Here is a 21,046-nt window from a genome sequence, read left to right as displayed (position 1 = left end):
TTAAATTAAACTACAAAATGCACCTTATGCAACAACAACAAAAAAACAATGCTGCCTGCTAAATTCATGAACAACCAGCAGGACTAACATCAAACCATTTATTTAAATAGATAGCTACTTTTCTGCATTAAAGGTTTAGCCCAAATCAAAGCTATAATGGAGGTGAAAGCACTAATGGTTAGAGGACCAATGTTTCCCCTAAATGATAAGGCAGAGAAGGTTGCAGAACATCTACATGTAGCTGAGACATTAATCCATATAATCATGCAGTTCTCTGTTTCCATGGCAACCATTAGAGAAGAGTTTTCACCCTGAAGGATTTTTCTTTCATGGTACTTCTGGAAAGCTGCCATTGGAACACTGTTGGTTATCTGTTGCTCACAGCACAAGAAATTCAAGGATGTGTACACTCTAACCTTGAGAGGCTGAGCCCACTGAGACCAGAGGGGAAAAGTCAGGCAAATCCACATTTGGAGTATCTGGAGTATCTAACTTTGCACCCCCTTTCACTCAGTTTTCCCCCAAAACCCCTCAACTGCAAATAGGTGCACACAAGTTAAGATTCATTTCACCTGAACAAGATTATCATAATGAAAGGGAAACAAATTTAAAAGAATAGAAGCAATTCCATGTAAGAAACAATTCTCTGCTGTTATGATTGATATGCTATGCTGTTATGATCTTATGATTGCTCACAAACGAGCAGAGTCCAGCCCCTCCTCCAGATTGTGTTGCTCTGGCAGCCTGGCCACCCACCCCATGGGGACTCCTGGCCACCCTGTTCAGGTGCCTCTTCCCCGACAATCCAGCCAGCCAACCTGCATGCAGACGGAACAGCTGGAAGGAGCCAAGGCATAAAACTTACACATCACAACTCAGAAATTAATCAAATAGCATGCTATGATCACGTAGGGTATTAATAAAAAAAAAAAACCAACATAGGGTATTAAAAAACAAACAAACAAACAAAAAAATACAACCATTTTTGTAAGGACATGTTTTATGGCACATTTGAAAGAGTTAAGATTTACACAAATATTAAATAACTGTGCTTTGAAGACAAAAAACTGTCATTTAATGTTAAAGCAGCTTCCCAGGAATATGCCCTATGTTCTACCATAGCAAAATGTAGATCCCACAGGCATCTTCCTTAAGAACAAAGCCCAGGAGTGCCCTCTCCTGAAACACCTCCCAGATTTCATCTCATCTCTTGAAAGCTTTCTCACAGCCTCCCATAGCCTGAATTACCTGTGGGGCAAGAGGTAGGTCCAACCTATTTACTGGTGCCTTACATGAGATCAAAAAAGACAGGCTGAATCTCAGGCTAAAAGTTTCCTGAAGAAAACATGAAACTGATTCATCAAATACTCTACGAGGAAGGCCAGAAAACAGGGCAACATTTTAAAGCCAGTTGTGATAGTTTCTGTGGCAGAACAGCATTTAACAAACTTATTCAGAGTCTGCACACTTCCATTTTATGAGGAAGATCAACAGCTTACATTATGAAACAGAAATCATGTAACTACAAATCATAAATACTCTCAAACTGAAGAGGAAATGAAAATGTCAGTAACATGAGATTTTACCCCATAATCCAATTATTTATTTTCAAAAAAGCAAACAATATTAAGGGATCATTTTGCCCAACTATTCAAAACAGCAGGTCAGCTCAAAGCAAAACATGCTGTCATACTAATATGCTAAGAGTTTTATTAGGAAGCATGTGCATTTTGAACTCTTGCCATTTATGTCTACGAAAAATACCAAATTTCTGTACATTTGTCTACTGTAACCAGTACTATAATACTGCAATATGTGAATTCTAACAACTGAAATAACTTCTACCTTAAAAGAATGCCAAAATAATATTTTCATAACAAACATAAAGTGGTAACTCACATATCCAAAAAATGTAAATAAAGAAAACCAACCACAAGAAAACAAACCCACTATCTTATGGTTCAGAACACAGTAGTTAAGTTAGTTTGCTTTGCTTTGCTTATCTATGCTGGAATACAGGATAAGAAGCATGCAGAAGTCTTTTTAAAAACAAACAAACACCACAACACCATAACGAAAAAAACAGAAACACTATAAAACTCAATGCAACAAAATCAAACAAATCTCCAAAACAAAAACCAAAAAATATCCACACATCTTCCCACAAAAACCAAACACAATTTTTTTTCCCAACTCAAACAAGCTTCCTTTATTGCCTTTTAATTCTAAAATCACTTTGGGTGCTTAGACAGAAAATTAGCTGGTTGAAGTTAGTTTATGTGGTGCGTTGACCCTGTCCCCTCCTCAGCTGGACAGAGGTGAGAAAATAGAATGCAACACACACGGAAAACATCAGGGAGGGATCATTCACCAATCACTATCACAGAAAAACCAGTGATAGCTTAGGGGGCTTCCTCAGCTTAGGGGAATCAGCTTAATTTATTACGAGTCAAACCAGACGTGGATATTGAAGCGTTACTGATGGGTTTGGTCATGTCTAGTGGCAGGTCTATCTTGGAGCCAGTTGGCACTGGCTGTGTTAGACACAGAGGAAGTTTTTGGCAGCTTCTCACAGAAAACACCCCTGTGGCTCCCCACTACTAAAACCTGGCCATGTAAACCCAGTACATATTAGTAAATTCTCTCATTGCTCAATGAAAATGTAATCTGTTGAAAATACATCTCTTTATGTATGACTGCTACCTGCACTAGCAGGTGGAGAACGCCAAGTCAAAATATTTAAAGGTTCTAAATTAAACTACCTGGAATTACTTAAATTTTAGACTCATTAATAATATATATTCACATTTATCTAAAATGAGCAAATGTATGACTACTATCTTTTGTATACCTAAAAATTTAGTATGTGAGAGCATATTTGTAAAATACTCCTCTGATCATCTTTTCCTTACACATTTGTCTTCCTAAATGAAAGAGAAACATCAAACTTTCACTACGACAAAGATGGGAATCACTTATTATTAATTTTTTTTAGTCAACTAGTTTTTATTACTTCTTTTCTAGATAATTTTATAGTACTTCTTGCTATGTTCTACAGGAACTCACAAACACAGTCTGTAAACAGAATTTATTTCTCAGTAGGACAGAAATATATTTCTAGGGAGATGAAACAACAAAACTATAACCTTCCCATTTATTAAAAAAACAAAGGTTGAAAACATTTCCATATCTGCCACACAGATACTTAAAAGGAATGTAAAATTTAGTAAAATATTTTAATAACTCTACAATGAATCCATTTTGACTCAATGGGACATGTTTTGTGCCTCAGGACTTCTAAACTGCTGGTTGTTCAGATGGCTCCCTCATATTTATTTGTATTAACATATAAACAACAAATCCCTGCCAGAGGATCATTTTAGCAGTCTGGGGATGTTTTTTTCTCTTTTGTAAGAGACCACTAAATAAGATCTCTTAAGCTGTAATAAATTGTTAAAAAATTACAGTTTTCTTAAGTGATTGCTAATGTATTTTTCCTAGAATTTACCAAGTCATTAAAAATGTGATCTCTATTAAAAAGAAAATTCTTCACAGAAAAATAAATTGAAATCAATTTCATGTCTGCATAGTGGGAGAAAAGTCAAAGGCAGTCCTCACTTCTATTTGACTACAAATTCAAGTTGAAACATCATCATCTCTTTTCTCATGAAATCCAATAATGCAAATACTTAATCAGTGACCTGTCAAACTCCTCCTCATGACAGTATCAGTATCAAAAAATGATGCCCTGAGGTTTCAATATGCATTGACTTTCCCATGGCTCCACTTGGTGATAAACCCAAAACCAGAAGATAAACCATGAGCTACTTCTTCCATTTTACAGATTTCTTTCACTGCCTCTAGTGATAACTAGAAGACTGCTCTCCAGGGGTTACATGAGTATCTGAATCTGAGAGCGAAAATTAACATAATCCCAAACAGTCAAAGCTGAAGTTTAGTCCCTGTGAAAAGAATATCCTTGCACATACTGTACGGGACAACCATCTGTCTGAATACATTGACAGAGAATATTTTTGTCTGAACAGCTACCAAAATCCCCAAACAGAACTTAAAACTTGCTCAAAATTAAATATAGTAAGCATTCTAAAACTACCACTATGCAAAAACAAACAAAAAAAAAAAAAAAAAAAAAAAAAAACCACCAAACCCATCCCAAAACAAAACAAAAATCCCCTGCAGCATTATTTATTAATTTAAACTGAAATAGATCTTCCTGTCATCAGGCAATGAAATTCAGTATATTTCCTCCTCCTTTGCATCTATGATAATTATGCAAACTTTGTTCTACTTTTTGCTGTGCTTACACCTTTTTGATAGCTTTATGTACTGGGGGAAAAAGGGAAAAAATTGGTCTAAAATACAGGACACCAACAAAACATCATGCTCACAATCCTGCATGCAAACATCTACAAGGGCATTACTTGGTATATCGCTCATATAAGGACCAGAAAGCCGTATCAAATGGGTTCACAGGAGATAAAACACTGTGCCTAGAAAGATAACAAATACAAGCACTGTCTTTAGGGGATTATGTCATGAGACTCTGCATGTCCATGAGCTAAACTGAGCTACAGAGGCAGCTGAAAGGAGATAAATTACACTGGCATATAGTTTAAGGGAACTTGCTATTAAAGGACCATTGAGATTTGCACTGTTCAGGATCAGTGTGTTCTTCCCAAAGTATTCAAATATGTATTCATAACATGTCCATATTTACAGTGGTGGCAAATTCAAATTGTTTAGTTACGTTAACATAATCACTCAGAGCAAAAAAAAACCCACAAATATTATGTCCCTGAGAGAATGCAGCTTTTATTTTATTTTCATTAAATCTAGTTGTCTAATTTACTTGCAGGTGCTTAAAAATTAATGCTAGATTCAGCGATATTAATATGCCATTTAAAAATACGTTTTAGTGATTCTAAAAGAACCTGAACTAGATTTTTTTTACGAATTAATGGGATTCCCATTTCACTGTAAAATTACGAAGTATGGCATGATTCCAGAATTAGAGCTATTAATCACATTAAATTGACAACCCCATATAGTGAAACCATCAAGTGAACACTCTGCAGCCAATATGCTCAAAGGGACATATTTGAAATATTAATGTAATTAAAAATCTAGAAATTAAATTAAAATATTGCACAATGTTTCAGTCTGTATCTTAGGATATATTAAATACTAAGTACTCAGGAACACCAAAAAGCACAGACATAACATACTTCTCTTATATAATGATAAAACTAGCTTGATATCTCCTCTCCATACTCACAAGAAATTCAATTTGAAATTTGAGCTGGAGAATATTAAGGATGCTTGATGCAGTGTCTCAGACTGTGCTGAAAATAAAGATGTGGTCCATGCAGATCAAAAGGGGGCCATTCCTTTTTCCTTATGGCTGGGGATGTTGCTCTCATTACAAATGCAGACTGTATGCTTGGCCAACAAATACACTGAATCTCAATACTGAAAGTGACATGATCAGTACATTTACATAGAACAATCTTAAAATAAAGATGTCTGCTTCTGCAAAAATAGTTCACTGACTTATAATAAATATATTTGTGTTGGAATTTCATTAAAAGGTTAGATAAAATTGTCATGTTATTACACATTTTTTGTTAGTATTTTTATAACAATTGGAAAATGGAACCGAACTTGGTTTCAGTGGAACAAATAACAAAACCTCCACAGAAGTAAATTAGAATACAAAAGGGAAATTAAAAATTCAAACTGATTCCAGTTGAATTCCAAATATAATAAGAAGATTGAAAGAAAATTGAGAAAAGTCTTTCACAGGTCAGAGACATCCTGTTGCAGTTTTTCAATTCAGTAGCAGTTGTACAAGGATTGTGTCTTCATAAAAATCCCATTGCTGGGAATGTCTCTGAATGGACTCAGTAGAAAAGAGCAAACCAGAAAGAGAACTGTATGTGCTGAGAAGGTGTCTACCAAACACTAACAGGCTATGGAGATTTGTTGTCCTGTTGCCTCCTCAAGACATGAAAGAAGTCCCAGAGCCTGTGGCAGGTGTAAGGCCCCCAGGCCGTGGCAGTGCCAGCGAGGGCTCTGCAGCTCAGTCCCCATCCCAGGGGCCCGTGGCGGCTGCGCACCCGCAGAGACACCGGCTCTGGATGTGCTGCCGGGGACTGAGGGACCCTGTGCACGCCTGCCCAGGGCCACTGTCACACCAGCACAGCTCTGAGTGTGCTGCCTGGGACTGAGGGACCCTGTGCACGCCTGCCCAGGGCCACTGTCACACCAGCACAGCTCTGAGTGTGCTGCCTGGGACTGAGGGACCCTGTGCACGCCTGCACAGAGCCACTGTCACACCAGCACAGCTCTGAGTGTGCTGCCGGGGACTGAGGGACCCTGTGCACGCCTGCCCAGGGCCACTGTCACACCAGCACAGCTCCCCTGGCAGCCGACACGGCTGGGCTGCACACGGGTCACCGGGAGGGACGGCCTGTGTGACAGTGTGTGACACAGCGTGTGTGTGACGGGGTGTGTGACAGCCTGTGTGTGTGTAACAGTGTCTGTGTGACAATGTGTGTGTGACTCTGTGTATGTGTGTGAATGCATCTGTGCGTGACAGCATCTGTGTGACAATGTGTGTGTGACAGGGTGCACCTGCAGGGGTGGGAGCAGCAGCACAAGACAAACAAATGTACCATGCACGTATCTGTTTTTAATAATAGCCTTACTCAAACCATAGAAAAAGCCTAATTGATAAAAGTTGTTCCAATATATTTTCACTGGAATTTGTCTCTCTCTGACTCACTCCCTTATAAGGGAAAAGAGAATTTACAAGCACGTTTGTATGGTCTAAATGAGATCTGTACTTAATCCCCTGCATACCCTGACATGCATTGCAACACCTGAAGAACAGAGTATTTTGTCAACATGTAATTCTGTTCTTTATACAACTTGTCTCTGAAAATGTACTCAAATAAATGGGTTTTTTACACTTTCATTAAGAAGAAAAGGTACTACAAACTCCAAGACATGATCAGCTCAGATGTCACATCTGATGCATGAAGAGACTCCACTAGCCCCACAGAAGGACAGATTTCTCTCAATTCTGAAATTCTAGCTTTAAGTATACTGTGATTTGTACCCATACACATTGCCACAATCTCCAATAATTGTTCAAGGCAAAATACACTTTTAAGTATTTCTCAACAGTAATATCCCACAAAACAACTCACTGTTAACCTCACTGTTGCTCCATTAAAAAAAATAAAGTAACACAAAGAAAACAAAATCCAAACAAAAAAAAAATTAAAGAAAAATAAAGTAGAAAATAATCATATTTTCACATGCACAGTATAGAAACCTGATTTTTACACAAAGGGAAAGGAGACATTTTTTGTGTAACTGCAGACTGACTTCTTTCTTCCTTGTACAGCAGTATCTTTTGCCAATCATTTCACACAAGTACCCCTGAAGTTTTTCCCAACCAGCATCTTCAATTTCCAAACATTCTTAGACTGGTTTTCAGAGATACAGGTGAGACTGAACTGCTGGCTCTTAGTGACACAAGTCATTCAGAGAGCAAGTACTTCTTCCTCATGCTGCCCTTTTCCTTTGAGAAAATTTAATAATGGCTGATTTTCTCAGGAAAAGGAAAAGAGAAAGAACTCGTCTTAGAAAGCCTGTATTGCAGCATAAGAGAAGGAGGCAATTTCCTTACTCAAATTCAATGCCAGTTACCAAACTGTGCAAATTACAGCTCTCACTGGGAGCCAGCCAGTGAGAGCCAACTGTCACTAGACCAAAAGAGACACAGTAATATTTTCACACACTTCTGCAGTCAGAATTAACAAAATAAAATAATGTTTAAAAATCTAACCAAAACAGTACTTCCAAATGTCTGTAAAAAGGTAAGAGAGTATTTCTAAAAGTCTGCAACAAATATTTCTGCTTTTATATCTCACTGAGAAAACACAGTCAGCAAATTAATGAGCAGTCCTAATCCAGAATAGGGCAAAATCAGACTATTTGTTTTAAATTGTTGATGCGAATTTAAACTCATGCAAACAACCTCAGACTGAAGAACAGAACAAGCTAGGCAAATTAAGAAATGTGTGTTTTCCCTTGTTAGCTACTGCTTCCTCTGACCCAGCTTCTATCTACTCCCTATCCTGATACATGAATTACAGCTACCAAAGTTTCAGGCCATCAAGAGAACTCCCAGGGAAGATGAAAGAACTATCCAGGATGAAAGCCTGGTTTTCAAGTTTTAATGAGCTTCGAATTTGAAGACAAGCATGAGTACAAACAATGCATCAAATTTATATATCCAGCAACAGAAAATTGTTATTTTTCAGGAAGAGCGAGTTTTAAAATGTCACCCAAATGCACACACTGGCATTTTTTCATATGTTCTAAACAAACTCCCAGGTAAAGATCCCTGAGAGATAATGAATAATGAAGTCACAATCAATATAATTACCCTGTAGATTAAGAGCATAAACCCACAAAAATAAATACATTTTTTTACGTAAGTGCTTAGCAACATCCTGAAGGATTGCTTAGAAGCAGCACAAGTGTCTGTGTTCTGTGAAGTTACTCCCAACACCTAAATATTGATATTCTATACTATGGTAAACATCTTCAACAGAGAGTTCAATCCAATCCCAAACTTGCATCTGGATGATAAAGGTTAACAGACTAATGTTACCAGCTAACAAAAAGTCCTCTCATTTAAATTCACCTATTTTTAACTCTGAATTTTGTATTCTGACAAAACTTTCAGGTGAGAAAGATCAACTGAAAGCAAAAAAATACTGAAAAAGTGTATTTAACAACTGGTTCTCCTAGAACAGGCAAGAATAAGCCCCTGGACTCTGTGGAATGATTGCCCATGTTTAATGAAGCTGAATTGAAATCTCCTTGCTGTTACACCAAAATTTCAAAAATGTAATTTAGTAGCTACACATATAACCATATACCCTTTTTAATTATCTTATTATCTTAGATTACAATCAATCCAAGACAAATGCCAAGTAACTGCCCTTTGGCTGCTTGCACACCCCATTAAATAGCACAGTATCTAGCCAGTACCCACACAATAAATAAGTGCTTTTAGATAAATAAGTGTGTTTTAGAATGGCACTTAGTACTTATAGAAAAGTTTAATACCTTAGTAAACATGACAGTCCTTGAAACATAGGTCAATAATATCCCAAATGTTTGGAGTGCTTTAGTTTAGACAGTCACAAACAATGAAAACTGTTCTACCCAGAAGCCTGCTAACCTTAACAATGGCTGTCTTTTTCCTTCAAGCTGGTCTGGAAAGATTATCTGAAAGCTGATTAGTTGTGTTACATAAAATATGTAGGTGCTTTGGTAGTATTACATATTCACAGAACAGTAAATTCTGTTTTCACTGGTTTATGTGGTATACTAGAATTTTTTTGACAGTGGCCAAAAAACCACATACATTCCTCCCACACTCTCCTTTCTTCTCTTGGCACTTGTACCATACCAGAGGGCTTTATAATTGTTGGGTCTGGGGGGACTGGCTTATTGATGCTTTTTAAAAACAAAAAAACACACAACACACACATGGGAAACCTTAGTGACTCTTTGCAGGCTTTATCTAATCACTGTCAGTTTAAATACTATGTTAGCAACACTGTCAAGGACAAGATCAGCTAAAAATATTTAGTAGGTCACAAAAGCCTTCTACATGAATGTAAATAAGACTGAGGTGATACGTAAGTATATAGTAATGCACTGAAGTATATTTCTCTCAGAGTTGTCCTAGTTAAAAAAAAAAAGAATTAAAAATTAAATCCTATGCAGCTACTCAGTGCTTCCTTCCAGTACATGCATAGGCAAAGTCTGGATTATATGAAGATGCTGTAACTTCAGATGCAAACATCATATTTGACTGCAGTTAAACCTTCCAGGGGAAAAAAAAAAAAAAAAAAAAAAAAAAAAAAAAAAAAAAAGGTGCCTTTTTCTCTTTTGAATGCTTCAAATAAGATCTCATAGAAATGAGACAAAACAGGTTTTATGGTTCAGCCACATTTAAGACTGGGTCAGCTGGTCTGTAGAGAATCCACAGAATGTATTTCTATAAAAGAATGTGAGCGGAAGTGGCAACAGCTGTGCTTTATTACAAACCTGAGGCTGTTTTAGCTACAAAACTTTCTTTATGCCTTTATGTTTCTGTAGCATTCTCTGCCATTCTGAGCAGTAGATTACTTATCTACAAGTAAACTCCCATTTTTACTTGGTTTAATCAAATATGCCTTTTTCTGTGTTTCACCTACACAGTTAAGTGTAAATTAACCCTATTTCTCATATTTACCACTTTTCTTTATGCCCCAAAATCATATTTTGGAATCACCTAGCCTAATAATAAACGAACCCAAAAATTGCTGGTAATAAATATGCAATCATGTCGTTTTCACTCAAACCCCTTTAGTTACCTCAAGTATTCTTAGCTAATGAAACACAGATCATCACATTAAAAACAAAAAGCTACTTAATATTTTAAAACAATTATCCACTCTACTGTCCCAGAGGGAGAATTTATATTGCTCTTGCTCCTGTTTCACAGTCAATACGAAATTTCCGAGAAGAAACAGGGAGAAATACTTCAGTCCAAGAAATTCCTGAAGTAATGACTAATTTTTTGCACATATTGAAAGAAGATCCCCAAAAGAATAAAAAGTATCCTCTAGCAAGTAAATGTATTTGTTCATTTCAGTAATACAATAAAATTAAGTCAAAGTAGTTTTACACTGACATTTTAATAATGGAATTAGTAATTTCTAAACTCAGTTCTTCAAAATCACCCTACTTGAGATTATCCACTTCTCTTCCCTTTTGGTTTTTTTTGTCTTTAATAATATATTAATATTAGAGTATTTAACTTTCTTCTTCAGTTCACTATCTTCAAGTGCATGAGGGGAAAGACCTTGTATACAGAATGTTTGAGTATATGAATATAAATTAATGTAATAGGGACTGGATGAGGTCAATGTGTCAAATAAGACAGTTAAGTATTTTTCCATTAATATTTTTTAAATTATTTTAATTAGATTTTGCCAGTGTGTTCTAGACTCTTATTTTATAAATACCAGATACTTAGAAGGAAATTCATTCTTTATCTAAACACCTATATGCTCACACATATAATCTCTTCATAAAAAGACAAGAATTATAAGGTAAATTGGTTGTTACAGAAATTCCCCCATACATGCATTTTTCAGCTAATGCATTAATAAAGTTTGGAAAACTCTACTTTTGAATGGGGCAGATCAACACCAAGAAATGAAACAGGCAATAAACTATTATGATGAGGCAAAGGAATTAAGATCTTATTCAGTATTCTCTTAAAACACTGACAATAAACCTTTACTCTTACACTGACTAGAAAGAAACCCCAACTAAATAAAGAACCAAAGGAGCCAAAGAATCCACCTAACAAGGCCTAATGCAAAACTGAAACAGAAAATGTTTAAACAATACAGTGTAAATATCACCCCAGATGTTTAGAATGGAAGTCAGCATTGGCACCCTTCCAATAATTATCCTTCAATGGTTTTGTCTGGGTTTTGTATGCTTGTTTTAGAATACTTGCAGAGTACTTATGTCAAGAAAGAAATTAAAGCAATCAAAACAAAAATCATGCATAATTTTTAAGTGCACTAAGTGCTGAACTTTCACCTTTATTTCAAAAACAACCTATTACAGTCAAGTTGTAGACTAATTCTGCCATTGTGATGGCCTGTTTATGCATTTTTCAGGGATATCATGGCTGCACCTAGTCTAAGTGGCAGAACTGAGACTTCTTCAAAACATGTTAAAAATTTTTGAAAAATTTCAGGGTTAGAAAAAGTCAGAAGGACAACATATAATAAAAGTACAGAGCAAAGAGAGTTTAGGAAGTGACAAGAAGGCAAAAAAAGGAGCATTTCAGAATGCCTGGCTTCCCAAGATCTATTTCAACAGCAGCTGGTCTCCCTGGGAGCTTTTTTATAATGAAAATCTGAAGTGGAAACAGTTCAATATTCCAAAGTTCATTTTTATAAAATAAGTAAACTGTAAACTGCTGATGAAAGGGAAGCTGGGCTTCTGGCAATATACAAAAGAGAGATGACCTTAATCTTCAGAAAAAGACATTCAGAAAACAAAAAAAAAAAGTATTATTTCTAGCTGCTCTTTCTCATTTATTTTAATTATTTTCTTTTTGCTTTGCTCAAAAACAATCCTAGTGAAAAAATGCAATGCTTTCTCTAAAATACTACCAGTAACAGCAGAGAGTTCACACTTCTGACAAAGGAAGCCTTATCAACAGGTACGTTATACTTCTAGGCACTTTTACAAGTTTGCTAATAATACATGGTACAGGAAAATAGTCTTGCTCTACAACATAGACACATTTAATCTATTTTTAACTTTAAGATCTTATCAGGACACCTGATTGTCTTTATCAAAACAAAGTCAGCTTTATTCCGAGTTTCAAAGAAAGCATTCTACTTGGAAATACAGATATCTAGAAGGAAGTCTTTATCAAGAAATATCTGAGGTATATGACTGCTTCTCTCTTCTCACAGAAGAAAAAAAAACTTGGCGTATTTATCCTAAGATCTGATGAATCTTAAACATGAAAATCTCAAGAAAAGACACAGTGAAAAACAAAACGATATGTGAAAGGTTAATTTGTGGTATTCATAAAATAACGACAGCTTTCAAAAAGTTTCATATTCATCACTGCATCACATATTAATTGAACTATAAGTAGGCCCTAAAAAAGAAAAAAAACCAGTATTTTTACAGTACACAAAAATTTAAAGTTACATGGATTTCTGTCCTGATGGTGGAAAACACAAAATTTCTCATCTCACAGAAGATGATGTGTTAGAACCAGTCACTCTTCTGCTGTCCCGTCCCTGTGGTTAAGACAAGACACCTAGTTATCTCCCCAATCAGTAAGCACCCATCCTTCCCAGAAAGATTAGCACTGTAACTAGGAACAACATTGATACAACATGAACAGCCTGTTCCACTTAGCCGCATCAGTGTTTGTTTTAAATATTTACATTCAGATTTTGAGTATGAGATTTGTATGAAAAATATCATTTTCATAAAGAACAATTGTATTAATAGACCCGATTCGTTTTTCCTATGAATTTAAAGATGAAGAACTACAACTTGCTAACATAAGTGTTAATTGACAAAGCTACTGAATCCTATTATAATCTCCCTGAAAACAGACCTATAATGAAACACCAAGCCTAACTAATCTACAGCAAATCTAGTAGTGCATTTAAATACAATTACCAATAAAAACTATAAAGGGAATTCAGTCTGTAGCATTATTTTGTTCACACATTGAGTATTTTGTCTTTTGGCACAACTTTCCTTTCCCTTGCAAAAAGTACTGTTCAGACTGTATTTTGACTTTCTCCCACCACTCCCTGAGAATTACAGAATAACCTCATAGGATATTTCATGCTGTAAGAGAAGTCAGAATAAGGGATGTCACAGGATAATTCATATTGTAAGGGATATCAGGAGGTTTACAGCCCAACCTCCTGCTGTAAGCTAAGACATTTGGTCAGGTTACTGGGGGCTTTATTTTTTCAGTCTTGAAAGATTTCAAGGAGAGAAAGTGCACAACTTCTCTAAGTAACCAGTTCCAATGCTTGACTGAACATATAAACATCCCTCTTTGATTTTTACAAACAAATTTAATTTAGCACCTGGTAAGCTGAAGTGCATTACTTATATTTTATGGAAAAGAAAACCAATTTCATGTGACTCTAATGCAGCAGTAAATTCAAGTCCATGTCTAACAACTCGACTACTGGCTTAACTAGGAATGACTAATAGTAACACTTCTGTTCAGCTCTTGATGAACTGGAGAAAATTTAACTGTCTATAGTAAAATAGGATGTTTCCAATAAAGCTATAAAAAGATCACTTATCTGATGACTAATCCTGATCTCTGTCTCCAAGCTAACTCATTTGCATGGGACCAACATATAATCTATCTGCTATGTGTCAATTATAAAAACATTACATAAATAAAAGCATAGGACTTGTCAAATATGTATCTTTCTATATCTTCATTTTAAAACACTCTATCACATTAATTATTCTGTCTGTAGCACTAACCATAGCTCGATCATCCCATATTTCAGACACAAGAGCTACTAAGTTATTGCAAATATGATTTTACCACATCCAAAATACTACCTTATGTAAACAAAACTACTATGGTGCAGTGGAAACTCCACCAGTTTTATCCAGATCTCAATTCAGTGAGATGTTTACATCATCTTTTTGTAAGTATTTGTCTCAAGAGGTTGTAGAAAATCCTTGAGAAAAAATGAAAGAAATTAGTATGAATACAAACAAAACCAAAATAATCTGCTATTTTATTTGCCAGCACAGAGCCCTTCAAAACTTAGCTGAGTTAAGCAAAAACACAGGATGCTACAGTCAGATTTGCTGATTTCTCTGCATAAATAGGATTACTGAGGTTGCTTGGTATTTCTGTAGTTTACTACTACTTGCAACTTTGTCAAAGTGTCCTGTGTGTCCTTGCTTTCTGCCAATGCATATCAAACACACATGAGCCACATAGAAAAATTTAAGATTTCAATTTTTAAAAAGAAACAATGAAGAAAAGCCAAAAAATTTTTCTTCAAAAAATGTTTGTAGTCACAAACTGCAATGGCTTGAAGCCATCAACATAGACAGGCTTTGAGTTAATGCTATACTCTTTCATTTTCTCTGAAAATATAACAAAGACCAACCAACTTTTAAGAAGAAGTACTGTGTTGTTTCAGTGGAAAAGAACAAAAGCCACCTTACAGTCTCTGAAGAATAAAAATTGAGACCAATGTCTGCTAAAAGCACAGAAAAAATGACTGGAGACTGCTGAAAAGAGACTAGACTGGGCTGACATAGCAAATCAGGATGAGGAGGCTCCAAGGAATAAGGGAAAGGTAATGGAAGGAAACCTGACAGGAAAAAAGCAAGGATACAGGACTGGATGAGATATGAAACCAAAATCTGGAATGGTCAAGACCAGAGATACTTAAAACACTGAGACCAGCTACAAGATGACAAAGGTGCTGTCATTAGGATACATATAAATGATGAAGTGAAAAGGACTGTGCTTGCAGAAGTCTAGCAAAAGAGCCCTCATGCACCACAACACAGTGGTGCCTACAGTGCAAAGGACTTCAGTCTTGCACCACTTTCCCACTACCCAAGCAAATACACTACAAGTTACACTATTCTGTTTTATCACTGCTGTAAATAAAAGGGACTGCACTCTTATAATATCACTCATGATGGTAAAAGTTCAGGAGTTTTTTGCAAAGGATTAAACTTTTCTGATTCTTTTTGTAACCACTGTAGGTCCAATACAGTAAAAAAATAAGAAATTTACTTAAAAAATTGAAATTTTTCATCTTTTTCTTGATTTGTTGTTTGTAGGCTTCTTTGTTTTGTGTTTTTTTTAATTCCCTATAATTTAATTTTCTAGGTTTTAAGAACATTTATGGGACATGTATGCATATTTTACTTCACAAACAATACAAAAGAACATTATTATGGTTACTAAATCAAGCACTCAAAAGGTGTAAAATGACAAATTGTTGTCTGTGCAACCATAATTAACTTCCCTTGAGTTTGTTTGGTTTTTTACAATATACTTAAATAGGCATGTGCTTCTTATTCAAAGTTACCTTGCCACTGAAGATGATACAGAACTTAAAGCAGGTAGGATCTCTTGTTTTATCTACTGAAGAACTGAGCTTGCAGAAAGAAAAAGGGACAGGGGCTGTATAATATGCCACAAAGACTTTAATGGCTAACATTCTCTCGATCATAGTTTTACTCGTTTCCCTTACTGTCACCCAGCAAACCATTTAACCTAAAACTTCCATAGTTTGTAATTAACTGTAAATTCCTCTTTTTCCCCATTTACTGTGCAGATACACTCACAGAAGTGGAGCAGTCAGGACTGTTACAAAAAGCAGTAGCAGGTATAACTTCAGGAAACATATTTAAAATAATTATAGAAATTTCAAACTGGACACCAAAAATGAGTGAATACTTTTCACCTAACCCTCTTTGTGCTTTTCTTCACCATCTGTAGAAGTGTCCTCTCACCTTAGGTAGTGTTTGATAAACTACTAGTACTTTGTAGGGCATTCTGATCACATACTGATAAGCCCTTTAGCAAAGATCACACAGATGTTATCAGTTCTGTCTTCAAAGCAGAGCTGAGTAACACTGAATAAATAAATCATGGGCTCACACAATGATCAATGAAAAATACTGAATTCTCTTAAGTGAGCTCCACCTATCCCATGCAGTGAAAGACAGGATTCCAGTGGAAAAAAAAATAGTATGTGATCATGTAATTAAGACTGTATAAGAAGTACATGCTCAAAAGGCACTTTAAAACCTCTTTTCCATAACCTTAATAACAAGGGATTTCTCTACAAAAGGTGTTTAAGACAGACACTCAATTTAAAATTCTATAAATTCAAGTAGGTTCTTGCTTTACCATGAAGTTGTGTTGAGGTTGCATTACTTTTTAGCACCACTTAAAAGTGAAACTGGAAATCTCTTGCTGGTTTAGAACAGCATTGTGGATAGTACAAATATAGACCAGGACAGAAGTGTTTTACCTAGGCTATTTTTACTTTTTGCAAAATTTAGAGATAGTAAAGATCTATTTTTTTATAATGTTAACTATTGCTAAAGACAAAAACTAAGCAACTGATAGCATATAACATACATTTGAATGCAAACGACCAAACAAAAGATTAATACTACCAACAGTTTTCAGAAACATTAAGGTGAGTTCTTATTAAAGAAATTTTGGTGCATCATCATTTATAGAAGAACATGGACCAAAGATCATCCTTTCACAGAGATCTTTACAGTATTTGCACTACAAGGACATTCAGAAGTAACTAATCATAGATTAAAAAAAACTGCGAATTTTTATAACTTCAAGTTATTTCAGAAAGCTTCCCCTGTTTTACGTAATTTCAAGGCCTGTGCTCATGACTTTTAGTGGTTTACAAGTAATACTATATAAAAGAGTGAAACTAAGTAATATATTTGTTAGTAACTTCTTTGATACAGCTACCGCTGCACAGGTGGCTGAATTTTAAAGGCGTATTTTTCCCTAAATTGTGCAGCCTAATAATTACATAATGGCTTATTTTTTAAACGTTAACAAACCCTTTTTAATGTGCTTTAACATAACTGTATTATAATACTGTTATGTAACTATGACTATGCTAGAATGTAACACTCGAAAACATTCCCAGCTCAGAGGTCACACTTTACTTTCATTACTAAATGGAGCATAGTTGATTAATTTCATAGATAATCTCCCGTAGATTTCATAAACAGAATTAAACAGCGCTTCATAGAGCAGCTGCAATTCCGAAAGAGCCGAGGTGCAGCTCGGGCGCGGCACCCCGGGGCAGGCTCAGCCCTTCCAGGTGCCTTTAGCGGAGCCCAGCAATGGCATCTCTGCCCTCGCCAGCAGGTTACTGCAGCCGCTCCGAATTACTGACATTTACGGAAACGCCGCACTGAAAAAAAGGCATTATTAGCATTTTACAAGGAGACAACAAAGTGAAACGCTATCATTTTTACTGCAAGAAGGTGCACTGAAAAGAGGAAAAAAAAAAAAAGCCAAACCAAAAACCAACACCCTTTTCAGGCCGACACCACTAAACACACCCAACACGCAGATAAATCGGCGTACGGCGCAAGGCTGCGGCTGCTCCGGCACACAGACCGTGGTGCTGAAATGATGCGCTGGAAGACCACGGCAGGGACGCGTTTTCACACGCGCTGCCAAAATCCATACGTGTGCCGTAGGAAACGGAGGGGAAACCGCGCACGAGGCTTTCCCTGCGGCAGCATCCCGCTCCCTCGCCAGCCAGCATCCCCCCCCGAGCCCACGACCGGCGGGGACAGCACTCGCCGGGGATTACCCGGGGCGGGCGGCCCGCTTTCGGCAGCCCGGGGTGCCGAGTAATCCCCTGCCCAGCGGGCAGGCGCCCCGGGAGAGGGCGGCTTCCCCGTGCCCGCCCCGCTTCCCGGGCCGGGAAAGGGCCGCCGCCCCCGGCCGCCGCAAAGCAGCGCTCCCACGCGGGGCCGTGGCGGGCTCTGGGCTGCCCCGCCGCCCCGCACCTGCCCCAGCTCCCCGCGTTCCCCGGGCCGCACCGCCGGAGTAGCGACCCCCGCCGCTGAGGGGACCCTCCCGGGCGGTCCCCGTCCCTAGGACCGCGCGGTGCCGGGGGCCGCGCGCCGCTGCGTCCGTGCCGCTCGAACGCGGGACCGCGCTGCGCTGCGGGGGCCGAGCGAGCCCTGCCCTACCTGCCGCACGGCCGGGCTGTCACCCCGCGCCGTCCGCACCTCCGCCGCGCACCGGGCACGTCTGGGCCGGCGCTGCCCGGCCGGCGCGGCTGGCTCGGCTCGGCTCGGCGCGTCCTTGCCCGGCTCGGCAGCGCTGACAGCCGCCCGCGCGCCCCCGCCCCGGCCGCGCGCGGGGCCGCCGGGGCCGAGCGGGGCCGAGCGGGGCGCGGGAGCGGCGGCGGCTGATTGGACGGGGGTGATGTCACTCGTGCGCGCGCGAGCGGGCGGGAGCGCGCGCGAGCGGGGCGGTGAGGCGGAGCGGGCGCGAGCGGGAGCGGGTGCTCGTGAGCCCCGTCCCCGGGGCGCGGGCGGAGAGCGCGGTGGAACCGCGCGGCGACAGCGGCGCGAGGGGTGCCCCGCGGCCGGGGCGCGCCCCGGCCGGCAGCCGGGATGAGAGGGACCCCTGCAGAGCGGGAGGCGCGGAGGTGATCGGGGCCGGGGGCGAAGGGGGCTCGGCATCCCTCCGTCCGCGCCCGTCCCGCGGGCCGTGACACGTGCCTGCAGGTGGAACGGCTGCCCGCGCTGTCCAGGCAGCCTGCGCGGCACCGGCTGCTGCGCTCGCAGAGACACACGGACTCACAGACACCCAGACACAGGCGCCGACTGATGCAGGCACAGCCGCGCGGGCACAGGCGTGCACGCTGCACATGCCCAAAGGGCGGTGAAGCCCGAGTTAAGCTGCTGCCCCTACCCCCGAGCGTGGCTCTCAACCGCCAGCATCCACGGACCCCGTCAAAGAGGCGGGATAGACCGCAAGGGTGCAGCTGGGCAGGAGTCGTGATGCTCGGAGCCCCCGAGGGATGTGCTCGTCAAGGCCAGCTTCAAACTTTCAATCCATACCCCCCTCACAAACTAGGAGAATGATTTTGAAATGACACGATTTGTCTTCAGCCTCAATTTATTTTCTGAACTTTTCATCTTCTATGTAGGAACGTATTTCTTAATTCTTTTTCATTACCACAAAGACTAGCTGTTTATTTTTGAAGCATCTATTTGTCCCTTGAGCCCAAGTCTTATGGTGTTTTCCACATTATAAGTTGCAGAAATCAAAACTCCCAGAGGGAAAAAAAAGGATAAATCTGGGGCTTGCTGCATACCCCCTTGTAGAAAGCAAACAGGTCCAGAAAAGTGGAGACACGATAGTGGATAGAAGATTCATGAGCTGCCAAATTTGTGAAGACTGCTGCAGGAAGGGCTCATGAGGGACAGAAGATGGAACCTAAATATTTTGAGACACGAGTTCACCCTGTATATGAAATGCAATTTTTGATGGCAGCAGGAGCTGCAACCATGACACTTTATATTTACAGAGAGTGACAGATCAGACAGTTACTAGCAGGCACAGCAGAAATAACACATGACTAGGTTGCACTACCTGCATGACAGTAACGACCAGAGAGTGAAAAACTTCAGCAAGTCCAAGACCCTGAGACTCCTTGATTCTTCATGATCAATCCTTATGGAGTAACACCAAAGCAACATGCATTTCCCCCTATTGAAAAATCAGGTTTCTGCAGTTCCTTTATTCCCCCAACACGTGAAGTAAGGAGGGGAGGACTGCTTCACTTACAGCTGTCATCTTGGGTAGTTCTCACATGTCTGAGAGGATTTGAACTCTAAAACGCAAGAGAGCACTGACTTTGCAGCTTTACTGTTTGCTGATTGCACCAAATACGGTTATGTCAATTTCAGTGAGCTCATCCTCTCACAACTGTATGGATCAGAAGCTTGCTCAAGAATAAAAAAGATGGTTCATAAAAACCCCAACCCAATAGATTTTCATTTAATCATTCCAGAATTGGAGGTTTAGATATGGGTCTTTAATTCCTGTGTCTTAATCCAATACTGACAATTGTGTGTATACACAAACATTCAGAAGAGGAGAAGAGCTGGCACTGTTGGTGTGCTCTCTAAGAAACAGGGACAGAGATAATATGCAAGAAAATTGGGTGGTAGGAAAACTGCAGGAAAAAAATGGGAACTAAAGACTGGACAGTGTATTAAGCTAAACAGGATAGATTATGCATATTGGCACAGTATATAGTCATGAAACAGAAGGCATTTGAAGTATTAGTGAGCTTTGAATCTCTGGCACAGACCTCACACAAACGTCAGTTTTTAGACCTTAACTGCTTTCTTGTGGTGAGGACTATAAAATAGTTTCAGCCCTTGCTAGGATTTAGAGCAGCCTTACAACTGCTCTGAATAGCGTTGGTTGTTCATTGCCTCAGGCTGCATTTGCTGCTAGAAGCTGTAAAACACAAAGCTCTAGGACGAGTTGGTGAAGAAGTGCTGTGGCCTGTCCCCTCTGATGTACAGCACGGGCTGCTATATATCTGCCACTGTGCATTTAACACTTGCAGTACTCTCTGAAGGATGATCCTCCCTAATATTCAGTAATTTCAGTTAATGATTTCATTGCCAGAAGTTAAGATGGCTGTCTCACACATTTTGAAGCAGGGTATTTTTTTACTTAAATATACCAGTGGGTGTCTCTGCACTGCACAGAACGTCTCTGTCTCTCCCTTTGCTTGATTCAAATGTCCTTTGCCAGAGTCAGGGAGTCAGTAAAGCAAAACAGGAACAGAAGACATGC

General features: G+C 39.1%; 1 protein-coding gene across 1 annotated transcript in view; it reads right to left on the bottom strand.

Annotated features, from left to right (window-relative positions):
- The window catches only part of CNTN1 (contactin 1), a 206,440-nt gene extending 187,911 nt beyond the window's left edge, over positions 1 to 18,529 (bottom strand). The window contains exon 1 of the mRNA XM_021545291.3: positions 18,412 to 18,529. The gene's annotated coding sequence lies outside the window, so the exon portion shown is untranslated. The remainder of the gene's footprint in view (positions 1 to 18,411) is intronic.
- Positions 18,530 to 21,046: the final 2,517 nt, after the last annotated feature.

The sequence above is a fragment of the Lonchura striata genome, chromosome 5 (genome assembly GCF_046129695.1).
Source record: "Lonchura striata isolate bLonStr1 chromosome 5, bLonStr1.mat, whole genome shotgun sequence".
Lineage (NCBI taxonomy): Eukaryota > Metazoa > Chordata > Aves > Passeriformes > Estrildidae > Lonchura > Lonchura striata.
The sequence above is the reverse complement of the archived record's forward strand: the minus strand, read 5'-3'. Positions and strand labels throughout refer to the sequence as shown.